Consider the following 10,828-nt stretch of genomic DNA (forward strand, 5'->3'; position numbering starts at 1 on the left):
AAAAATTCTACTGACTAAGCTGACCTTTTTGTGTCACGAGTGATGTCAAACCTCCTTCTTGTCTTCTATTCAGGGAAGTGGTATAATAGGTCCCCTAAGGGAAGCCCTTTGGCTGTTGTCCGAGCCTTCCCTTTTAATCCAATACTACTTTTTTTTAAGGGAAAAGGGTCAAAAATACCCCCTCTACTTTGGAAAAAGGGCTAAAAATATCCTCCGAACTTATTTTGGGTCAAAAATACCCCTCTCATCCTTAAAGTTTTCAAATGTACCCCTGTCTTGACGGAAATTATCCCCCAAAATAACCCAAAATTATTTTTTAAACCCGCTTCATCATTTAAACCTGACCCAACTAAATAATAACCCATAAGATCCCCTTATTCCCCCAATTCCCTCAAACTTCAAACCTACATATTGGGGGAATAAGGGGATCTTATGGGTTATTATATAGTTGGGTCGGATTTAAATGATGGAGCGGGTCTAAAAACTGATTTCGGGTTATTTTGGGGGATAATTTCCGTCAAGACAGGGGTATGTTTGAAAACTTTAAGGATAGGAGGGGTATTTTTGACCCAAAATAAGTTCGGAGGATATTTTTAGCCCTTTTTCCAAAGTAGAGGGGTATTTTTGACCCATTTCCCTTTTTTTAATTTCTATTTTACCCTCCCCTCTTAATTTTATTTTACCTAACTCTCTGTAGCAAAGAAAGGGGGCAAGAAAAAGACTCCAAAGTTCGATCCTTTCTAATTACCAAAATTCACCATTTTTTTTCTCGCCAGTTGCATTTTCATCACAATTTCACAGCGTCATTTATATTAATATGACTTTTCTCATTATTATTTTTCTCCATAGTGTTCAAATAGTTGTGCTCTTCTACTATGTGATTGATAGTAACTACCCGTCAAAAAAGTAAAGCACCCACGAACTCAAAATTCTAGATCCGCCACTGATTGCAGCAGAAATATGGGTGCAGAACACTCCAACGCACAGCTATAAAACCTTATTGAAATAATGACTCATACTGCACAAGATCGAATTTAGTCTTTCTAAGGTAAGCCAAAAAGGTACTCCATCCGTCCCAAAAAGATTGTCCTCTTTTAATATTTGTGTGGCTGTAAATCAGTTCATAAAGTTAAATTTTTTTAAATATAAAAAGGGGACAATCTTTTTGAGATAGACTAAAAAGAAAAAGAGAACAATCTTTTTGGGACAGAGGGAGTAATTAATAGACATAAAGGTTTTTTTTTTTTTTTTTCAAAATATGACTTGGAGCAAGATTCAGGCCTGCTTGCGTAATGCGTATATCAATTATTTTTATTTTTTAGTCTATTTCTTGTGCGAGCGAGCTCGACCACCCTTTGCTGACTCTCCATAAAGTTAAGAAAAAATAATTGTCTATGAGACCCTTTTAAGATAGTATTCATTCACATTGTTTCTAACATTAAGCAACAACATTTGTTTCAATTTGGTAATGACATACTTCTATAAAAACTAGATGACTCGTGCCCGTGCACAGCACGGGCGTATGCTTGATATAGTTGCGCGCATTATTTGTGCAATTACAAGATCACAAAAAAAAAGGTTCAACACAGATGAATAAGTTAGTTAAGGTAACTCTAGAACCGAACTGCAACAATATAGAAAAAAAAGTACTTGTATTCTATCACTTTAGTTACAATTACACAAAACGGGAGAATTATCAAACTAATAATATCTTCTAATGTTAACGCAAAGCCATTTTCATCCATCTAAATGAATTTTCCACTTCAAATACATGTGACGGAGGAAACCATCGAGGATGAAAAGATTTGAATGTTCTCCTGCAAGGGGTTAACCTGCAAAATATAAATTACAAGGTTTCTAAACAAATCAGGAGACCACAGGTATGAAACATTATTGTCTGGGGAAATATGGAAGACAAAGTTGAAGATTCCAACTGATAACATAGATTAGGCTGGAAAAAAAATTAAAACATGTAGCACTCAAATGTAACCTAAAGTTCACTTCACTTCCAACACATACAAATTATACCTACCTTATGGACTCTGGCATCCTTCAATGTCTAAAAAATCAAAAGGCAAGTATGCTCTCCGGAAAAATATATATTTTAAACACAAGATCAACCAAATTAGAGAATCCAGTAAACATATGTGAGTTTATAGTCCTAGCATGGAGGCGTTCTCAAAGATCTGTCAACTGTGTAAATACAACTTGACAACTTAGAAGATTTGACGAAGTTCAGCATATAGTTTCTGTGAAAGCGCTTCAACTGTTGTTGGGAGTAGATTCAAACACTTCCTGATACGGTATGAGACGCTGGGCAGTGTTATGAATTATGTTAGCACACTTTACGCCATTAGCATATTTTCTAATAGCAGAACAACCAAAGTGCCAAGGTTAGTCATCTAAGAGCTAAAGATGGCATTCCAGCAAAACAAAGGAATAAAATGCATTTTATGATCTTTGACCTCCTGCCAAGTAAACGACAGATAACAAAATAAATTTTCTCTTATATAAAGCTGTATTAATTCTAAAATGTCTCCCAGGAGGTTGAACACAACATCGAAGACTATTGCACCAAATATAATTGAAGAAAACCAAAGGGTACAGAGGTAGGTTCTTTAGCCCAAATATACTCTGCCATAACTCTCTTTTCATTTCTGCCTTTTGTAAGCAGATGGAGTGGTAAATAATTTCCACAATACCTGATTCTTGTGTCCTATCCTCTGGGTAAAACATGTATAGATGGATATATATCGAGTAGCTGAAAAGGTATAAAAGCATGTACTCAATGATTTTAACACACAGGGAAAATAAATACATACAAAAGCCTTTTCAGTTACACAAATACTTGACACTTAAAATCCACTAATACTAAGTTCCTAAATGAAAAGTGCGCAAAGTTCGTCCAATAGGTTGGACACTTACCAGATTATAGGAGGTTTCTTGAGGTGACATTTGAATATGACGTCATATTACAAAACAAACTCCAGAAAAGCATAGTCTAGTCAGAACTATCCTCGCAGCCATCTCCTTCCACCTTGACCGCCAAGTTTCCATCTAAGCCCACTCTATCAGGTGTGCCATTAGTAATTTGTAGTATCCCCTTAAACTGATAGTGCTGGACAAACTGTCATCTCTTACATGCTACTCCATGCTAGCCCACTTCTACATTTAGAATCTGCCAAAAACCAATAGCTATGAACAAACAATCATCATACACTGATTCATATCAGCTCAGGCTTAACCTGAAACTACACTTTCTTAAAGCGGGATTAGGATTATTCTGCAAATTCACATCACGAGATTATCAAAAGAACACCTTAATTTTCCCAACACTTCATTGGTCATTTTTCCCAGAGTAAGTTTTAACATTCTAAATCTCTATAAGAAGGAAAAAGGGAAGGAAAGCAGAAGTATTTTTCTTTCCTCTACATTTAAAAATAAAAAGAACGAATTTGAAAGTTTAGTTTGCAAATTTCAATTATGTTGAAGTAGCTTTGTAAAACATTGAATTTTGATAGCCTAATATACAATCAATTTATGTTAGAACAAAAGTCCCGTGAAGCATGCATCAATAAACCATCAAATGTCAGATAACTCTTCCTTTTCCTCAAGCTAGTTCTTAGTTCTCACAGACAAAAGCATGTAAGAAACTATGAAAATATGTTAATAGTCCACAGTTGCAAAGCTAAGGTTAATTGTATATGGATTATTTGCTACATAACAGATGCTAAACTGCTGGTTATGCAAGTTCATCACCATCCTGTCATCTTGCCATCTTTGAAGGTTTTTGGTTTTTACGGTATGTCTGTCTTTTTTCCTTTTCTTCTTTTCTTATGGAAAGATAAACTTCACTGCTACTCAGCAACCTGGTGCCAAATATGTACAACAAATAGGATTTTTCTTAATTCTCTACATAAGAATTTTCACCCTATCATGTCTTTAAAGAGTTAAAAAAAAAAAAATCTAAAAAGAATGTTTACATACTGGGCATCTTTCAAATTATACCAAGAATAAACTGGATACATGGTAAGGGCCTATAACTATTTTCAAAACGCCTATAATTTCTTTCCACATTTAGCAAAAAAATGCATGACGGAACCTATTACTGGATGTCTCTGTGAATGGATATAATATCCCATCAGGTACCAACATCTCAAGCAAGTTAAATACATTGGTACAAACGGTCAAAATCAACTAGCATCGAAAGCCAATTGGAACACAACTGTCTTCTGGACAAAAACTCCTATAACAGTACTAACCAGAAAACCTTATTTATGAGACAAATCTTATTAACTATGTCGTATTTCAGTTTGTCTTCACTTCTCAGCCTTAGTAGTCAAGCTTATTCTGTAACTAAAATAACCAAACATATGATAAGAGCACAAGTAGTGGGGGTGAATGAGTACCGGTTATAGCACATTATAGATTGCTATTGTTTCTTTGACAGAGGTAGAAAGGAATGTCTCCTTCTTTTGATTTCCTAACATTAAGTCAGCGCAAAACCAATTTGTTTATAAAAAATAGAAAGTCTGCACCAATAAACACAGATATTTCTGATTGTGAACTGATGTTATGTACCTGCAAAGCATCTTCTGTTTCTCTCCTTCCTCAAATAGATTCATCTTGTCCCAGTTATCTTATGTTGAACTCTGTTGCTTGGAATATACATCTTGTTTATGAATTTCTCCCCATCTCAGACCCTTCCAGCTCCAACTCATAATATAGTTCTTTCCTAAAACACAAACGCAAATTAAAAAATAACCAGATGCAGTTTTACATAGCATCTATAAATACTCAAATTGGCAGAAAAATACGGCCAACATTCTGACGTAACCTCGCAGGATTCAACTTCAACTTTGTTCACTAAATTCAATTTGAACCTCAAGATAAACCTAAGGATAAAACTAATCACAAAATGAAAAAAGCAGAGAGGAAAAGCAGGAAGGGGAAGAGAGTTAAAATTCCTAAAACAGTAGCACTTACCAGTGAATAAGCAAGTTCAGTGGCAGAAACCTCTGTAATAGATCTTCTCAGCTTCCATGGCTTCAATGCTTAACAAACTTCAATTCAAAATTTATTCACTGTCCGCCCATAAACAACCCTTGCAAAAACAAAGAAAATTAGGTTGATCTAAATACCCAAACGACACACCGTGCATGAGGAAAAACAGAATTTACCAGAATTCCTTTAATCTTAAGAAATGTGTGAAACCTTCCAACTCCCTAGAAAAGAATTAACAGCAGCAGGAAGTCAATAGAAGCATGACCATCTGAAAATGAAAGCAAACCACAAAAGTAGAAATTGAAGTGAAGATGAAAGGGCCAAAGAGGAGAGAGTAACTCAAATGGAAAAAAGAGAGGAAATTGATGAAATTTGTGAATATATGGAAACAACTTCAGAATAGTGGAAAAAAAAATGCAGAAATGGAACAGAAAAATAGAACTCACCAGAAAGTAGAGAGAAGAACGACATGCAAACAGAGAGAAATTAAAATTTTACCAAAGCAAAAGCACCTGAAATTAAGTTGACTTGGGTCTGCAAATAATAGACACGTACATCCTCTAGAAAGTCCACATAGTTAACTAGTAATAATTAGGATTGAATATAGGTACATCGCAAACTCATGAACATATGGGCTATATGCTAAAAATGAACAAATCTCAAATGACATGCCAAATGCCTGTTCACATGGAAAGACGAAAAGTTACTTGCTTTAGCTGGAGGTATAATCTCATATGATACAACATGAAACATGCATTACTCTGTACCTTTTTGCCTTTATTACCCCTAATGTTGGCTTTATATTCCAAAAAACACAGCTACGTGATTACAAATAAAGTTAAAACCAAGAAGATATGTCATTACAGAACAAGCAAACTAAAAACTTACAATTAGATTAACATTTTCAATAATTTAAAGTCACAGTAGCTGTCAACATTAGTCTCTGATGATCAAGCAAGCGATAACTTTCTCTTTTGCACTTCACTGGTCTTCTTCTCGTCAGATCTCCAATAGAATAATGCCTGAAGAATAATTATATGTCACTATAATCGGTAAATTACTTATAAATTTGGTGAAGAATGATCAAGTATGTTTCCTTAAAAAATCTAATTAGAAATGTAGTTTAGACAATTCATTTTTTGTTGATAGGTAGTTTAGATGCACAAACTATAATCAATAACATCTGAAGGTAAAAATACATTTTTTTTCCATTTAACATAATTGAATAAATCACTGATCAATGAGCTTTTGCATCATTAATACCTCTATTTGACCGAATACCGAGACATTTTTTGTTTTACCTTCTCAAAAAAATAAGTTAACTCCGCTCTGTGTTTTTTGGACAAATCCAGTGACAATTCTCCACTCATGTCCTTCCAGAGCTGGGCAAGTGATCTTTAAGGACATCTCCCCGACCCTCTTTTACTTTACATAGCTTTTCATCTCCTTAATAGCTTGGAGTTCTCCAAAAAATGGGTTATCAAAAAGATCAAATCACTAACTTCGAAAGTAGTTGCTTCAGCTTCAGCCACTCGAATTTTCGGTATTCCTTTTTACTTCTCATCTAACGAATGCAACTTTATGCACTCAAAGAAGAGGCTACATACCTCCTCTAAAGAATTCTTGACTAAACGCCTTAGCGATATAATTCAATTCGGCACACACTAAGAATAAAATTCGATTGCCAGATTGACGTGCTTAACTCCAACATCTGCAGAGTTAAATAACAAAAGATAAAGAAAGAATAAGGGTGTAATCAACAATACACTAATAAAAGCAAATAAAATAAGCAATCCGAATTTTATAGTGTGTTGGTCCTGTCCCTTGGAAGTCCAAAAGGTAGAAGTCCTCACTGACCTAATCGATTTGATTGACAATCATAATTGTATTTGTCCACTATGTGCCTTTCATTATTTCCTTTGGTTGATTTGAGTGAATACCTTCAAATTGGCCTTAACTAAATCACGTAATCTGCACATGAAAGCAATTCTTTATGAAATCCCAGTGAACCCGAAAAACATCTAGCATAAGCAAAAAGCAGAAACAAAAATACCAGACAACGTTATAATCATCAAGTTTTGTAGTCTACAATATATAAATATGTTAAGAGGACGAACTTCTTCAGCACCTAACTTCCAAACTCGAATGGACACTGGAAAAGGCAAATACCAAACTCAAAAGATAGATCTAGAAGTAATTATTTCAGACAATAATTTTCCTTTTCTAATTTCCTATGAACCCTCACTGCATGAAAATAGTAATATGCATTCCAAACTCATTAGACCAAACCAACTCATCATCAAATTTCAGCGAAATCATCAGTAAGTTCATAACTTAAGGAACAGTAGCAGTAGAACCTTGATGCAAGAATCTCAGCAGTCCTACACTTAATAATTTTTAGAGGAACATATCTTTCTGAAGTAAGTACTGAGTAGTTTTATGAATTTAAGTAGGAATACCCTTGCAAAAGGAAGACCGAGAGTAAAAGACACAACTATTTTTTTGAAACTATTTTTTAGACGAACATATCTTTCTGAAGTAAGTGCTGAATACCCTTGCAAAGGAAGACCGAGAGTAAAAGACACAACTATTTTGCCTCATTCTTTGCTAAAAGAAGTTCATTTTTATTTTGGTCCATAGATTACATAGGCATTAATTGATGGTGCAGTCATAGTAATCTTTCACATATTCCCCATCCTTAACTGCACAAGATCTTGAACATATCCTATTAGCAAGCCGCAAATAGAGATTTCATGAGAAAAGTACAAGCCATAATTCTCAAGATTTAAAAAGAACAACATAGATTAAGACAGCAAATATTGCATGAATCCACTCTCTGTTTGGGGGATGTTCGATGGAAAGTAGGAAGAATCCTTTGAAATTGGGAGAGCTTAAATCTGGAGGTACTCCTATGTTACCGGACAAGCTAACTGTGAACAGTTTAGTAGTGGAAATTTGAAGTTAGTGTTCCCTGTTGGAGGTCTTTGATTGAATGGGAATATAATGTGCTTTGATTTCCAACGATCAGTAAGAAAATAGCATAGCCTTAGCAAACAGATAAAGGAATAATAGTTGCTAAGCTTATTTAGACCTCCTAAACTTGGGCTAGAGTTTGATAGACGTTCTTACCATATTCATGTCAGTGCCAGTTCTAAAGAAGGTTAGACTACTAACCTTCTTTGATTTGTGCACATAAGAAAAAAAAAACTCAATTTTGAAGCTCCATGACATAAGCTGATGCCATAATATTATTATATACTTTGGTGTAACTATGTTATAGCTCCACAGAAAACAAACTGTATGATATTAATGCTTGAGATGGTACTGAACCAAATTATTTGGAAAATAAAGATTAACTTGAGCTCACCAAAAAGAAGGCTGCATTTTTTTTTTTTTGAGATACATTAAGAAATGATCTGCATTGTAGAAAAATGTGGATGTTGTTTAGGATAGTAAAACTCATTAATTTGGAGTTTGTCTTGCTTTTTTTCAAGATTTTGTATTCCCATTGTAGTCATCAAGTAACGAAATCATTATGCCATCTTTATCACATAACTTCCAACACTCTTACTTACACCTATTCTCTTCTATTCGCCCTTTTAATTTCAAAAATTTCAAGTCTAACTCTAAAACTCAGTTTTTTTACATGTATAATTGAAGAAACAAAGAATCTACAAATGTAGTTGAACAGTTCCACGAAACAACTTATTTATTATAGGATAAAGTTCAACTGTATGAAGTACATATATGGACAGTCTCTTTGAGCTTCCTCTGCCTTTTGGCCTACAAAATACAAAAACTAAATCTAAATAGTTAATGAAAAAACTGATTTCTTTCAGGAAACTTATCAAACACATATGACACAAATAGTATAACCTAAGGAGTTAACAATATCCAATTCTTATTAGCTCATATGGGAGAACAGAATGTTTGGATTTTTAGTTTTAAACCTTTTCCTCTGTCGTTTCTTAATAGACAAATAACGTATTCGCAATAATACATATTATCAATAAAACTTTCTCATCATAGATGCAAGGAAGACAACGAATAAACACCCAACTAGTTCAATTTCAAAAAAAGGAGTCAAAGTAACGTTGTTGACAGAACGTCAACATCGCAGCAGAAGAAATTAAAAAATTACACCCAAAAGGAAATCCGACCTCTGCTACATGAAAGGAATACCTGATCAGGAACAGTAGATTAGGGTTTTCTAGAAATTTTGTCGAACACTTTGTGGATCCAGTAACAAGCCCTATCTCATAAAAGAATTTAAAATGAAATATAAGAAAATCAAAGAAACAAACATATTATAAGCTGATGGCACATGCATGTACAAATTCTACCAAAAGACAATGGAGAGAAAAAGATAGCATCAAAAGCCTCATCAAAAAAGTAGAATGGTTGAAGCAACAACAGAGAAGCACCAAACCAAAAAACAATTACCACAGCACAAATAGAAGAAAACTCACCGTAATTAGGAAAAAATTAGAGCTGAAAATGGACAATTTTGGTCCATGAAGAAGAAGCAGAGTGAGGAAGCAAAGGGAGCCAGGGCTAGTACGGACGTAAAAGTGGAGCAAGTGGAATCCAGAAGGACTTTTAAGCAGGCGTAATTACAAATTTACCCTTCATCGTACCCAACCTCTCACTTATTAATAGTTTAAATTAAATAAAAATGTAGTGCCTAGCCTTTACCTTTAAAGAAACACAACGCGAATGTTTTCTCCAACCAGCGTGGGACAACGGTGTTAGCACATACGACAGCTTGTCTATTACTTTAAACTTTTGTTCATAAGCACAAATCAAATAGTTTTATGTAGGTTATTGTTTTCCCACCTATTCAGGTCACATATTTATCTACAATTAGTTTTATGTAATTAGTTGATTGTAAATATTTTTACACTTATCGTGCATGGACTTATGCTCCAAGCCTCCAAATCCAATTAATATTCTAATTATGAATATGTACAAATATAATCCTCAACCAAAACATCAAAATGCCTTTTGAAATAGACATATACTTGCAGTCTTGCAACAAATTAACGTGACTTTCAAACCTTGATTCATCATTGGTTTTAGAGCATAAGATTATCATAAAAGACAGCAATTCGACTCTTTTGTTTCTAACAATCTTAAACCTCATTTTCTCTACATAGCAGAGAAAAAAAGAAAGGTAGAATGCTCGTGTTATGAAAACTTGCCAAATCATTTCATGGATGACATTAGGGGCGACAAAATTAGCTCATTAAAATATGTTGTCAACCACCCAAGTTTGGGTTGGTTATTGATCCGCTTATTTATTAGCTCAACCCATTTAAGTCCATTAAAATATTGGATTGATATGTAGTCTAAATTGACTAATGAGAAATTTTGTCAAAATAATTTCTAAAAATATCTTTTTATATGATATGTTATTCTAACTGTCGGGAAGATTCATAAGATATTATTCCTAGATTATTCCAGCAAATAGCAAAATCGTGGCTCGGAAATACACTAGGGACCTATCTAATTTATTGTAGAAATTTTCGCGATCAATGATTGGACCATGCAAACTAGAAATGTTTTTTCTTGGCTAAAGAAACAGATTACTCAATCTATTTCCGTATCGCTCATGATATATATCTTAACTCGGACATCCATTTTCAGTGCATACGCCATTATTGTGGTTTTATTAGGTGCTAAAAGATATCAAAATAAAAAAAAAAAATTAAAACTTTGTAAGAATTGGACGGGTTGGACTCAATGACCCTCTTAGCTCATTTCAGCCCAAGTAACATTTTGAAAGGTCAATAACTCACTCATTTATTAATGGGGAAAAGACATT

The 10,828-nt window shown here is 34.1% G+C and overlaps 1 long non-coding RNA gene across 2 annotated transcripts; it reads right to left on the minus strand.

Moving 5' to 3' along the window:
• Positions 1 to 1,647: 1,647 nt before the first annotated feature.
• LOC132044564 (uncharacterized) lies at positions 1,648 to 9,270 on the minus strand. Of its 2 annotated transcripts, XR_009412224.1 has the most exons (6): positions 9,187 to 9,270; positions 5,181 to 5,225; positions 4,987 to 5,104; positions 4,582 to 4,735; positions 4,410 to 4,483; positions 1,648 to 1,832 (listed from the first exon to the last, which is right to left on the minus strand). It is a non-coding gene; the product is annotated as an uncharacterized LOC132044564 (long non-coding RNA). The 2 variants fall into 2 exon arrangements; XR_009412223.1 differs by lacking the exon at positions 9,187 to 9,270 and having other exon boundaries at positions 5,181 to 5,332.
• Positions 9,271 to 10,828: the final 1,558 nt, after the last annotated feature.

This window comes from Lycium ferocissimum, unplaced genomic scaffold (genome assembly GCF_029784015.1).
Source record: "Lycium ferocissimum isolate CSIRO_LF1 unplaced genomic scaffold, AGI_CSIRO_Lferr_CH_V1 ctg4811, whole genome shotgun sequence".
Taxonomy (NCBI): domain Eukaryota; kingdom Viridiplantae; phylum Streptophyta; class Magnoliopsida; order Solanales; family Solanaceae; genus Lycium; species Lycium ferocissimum.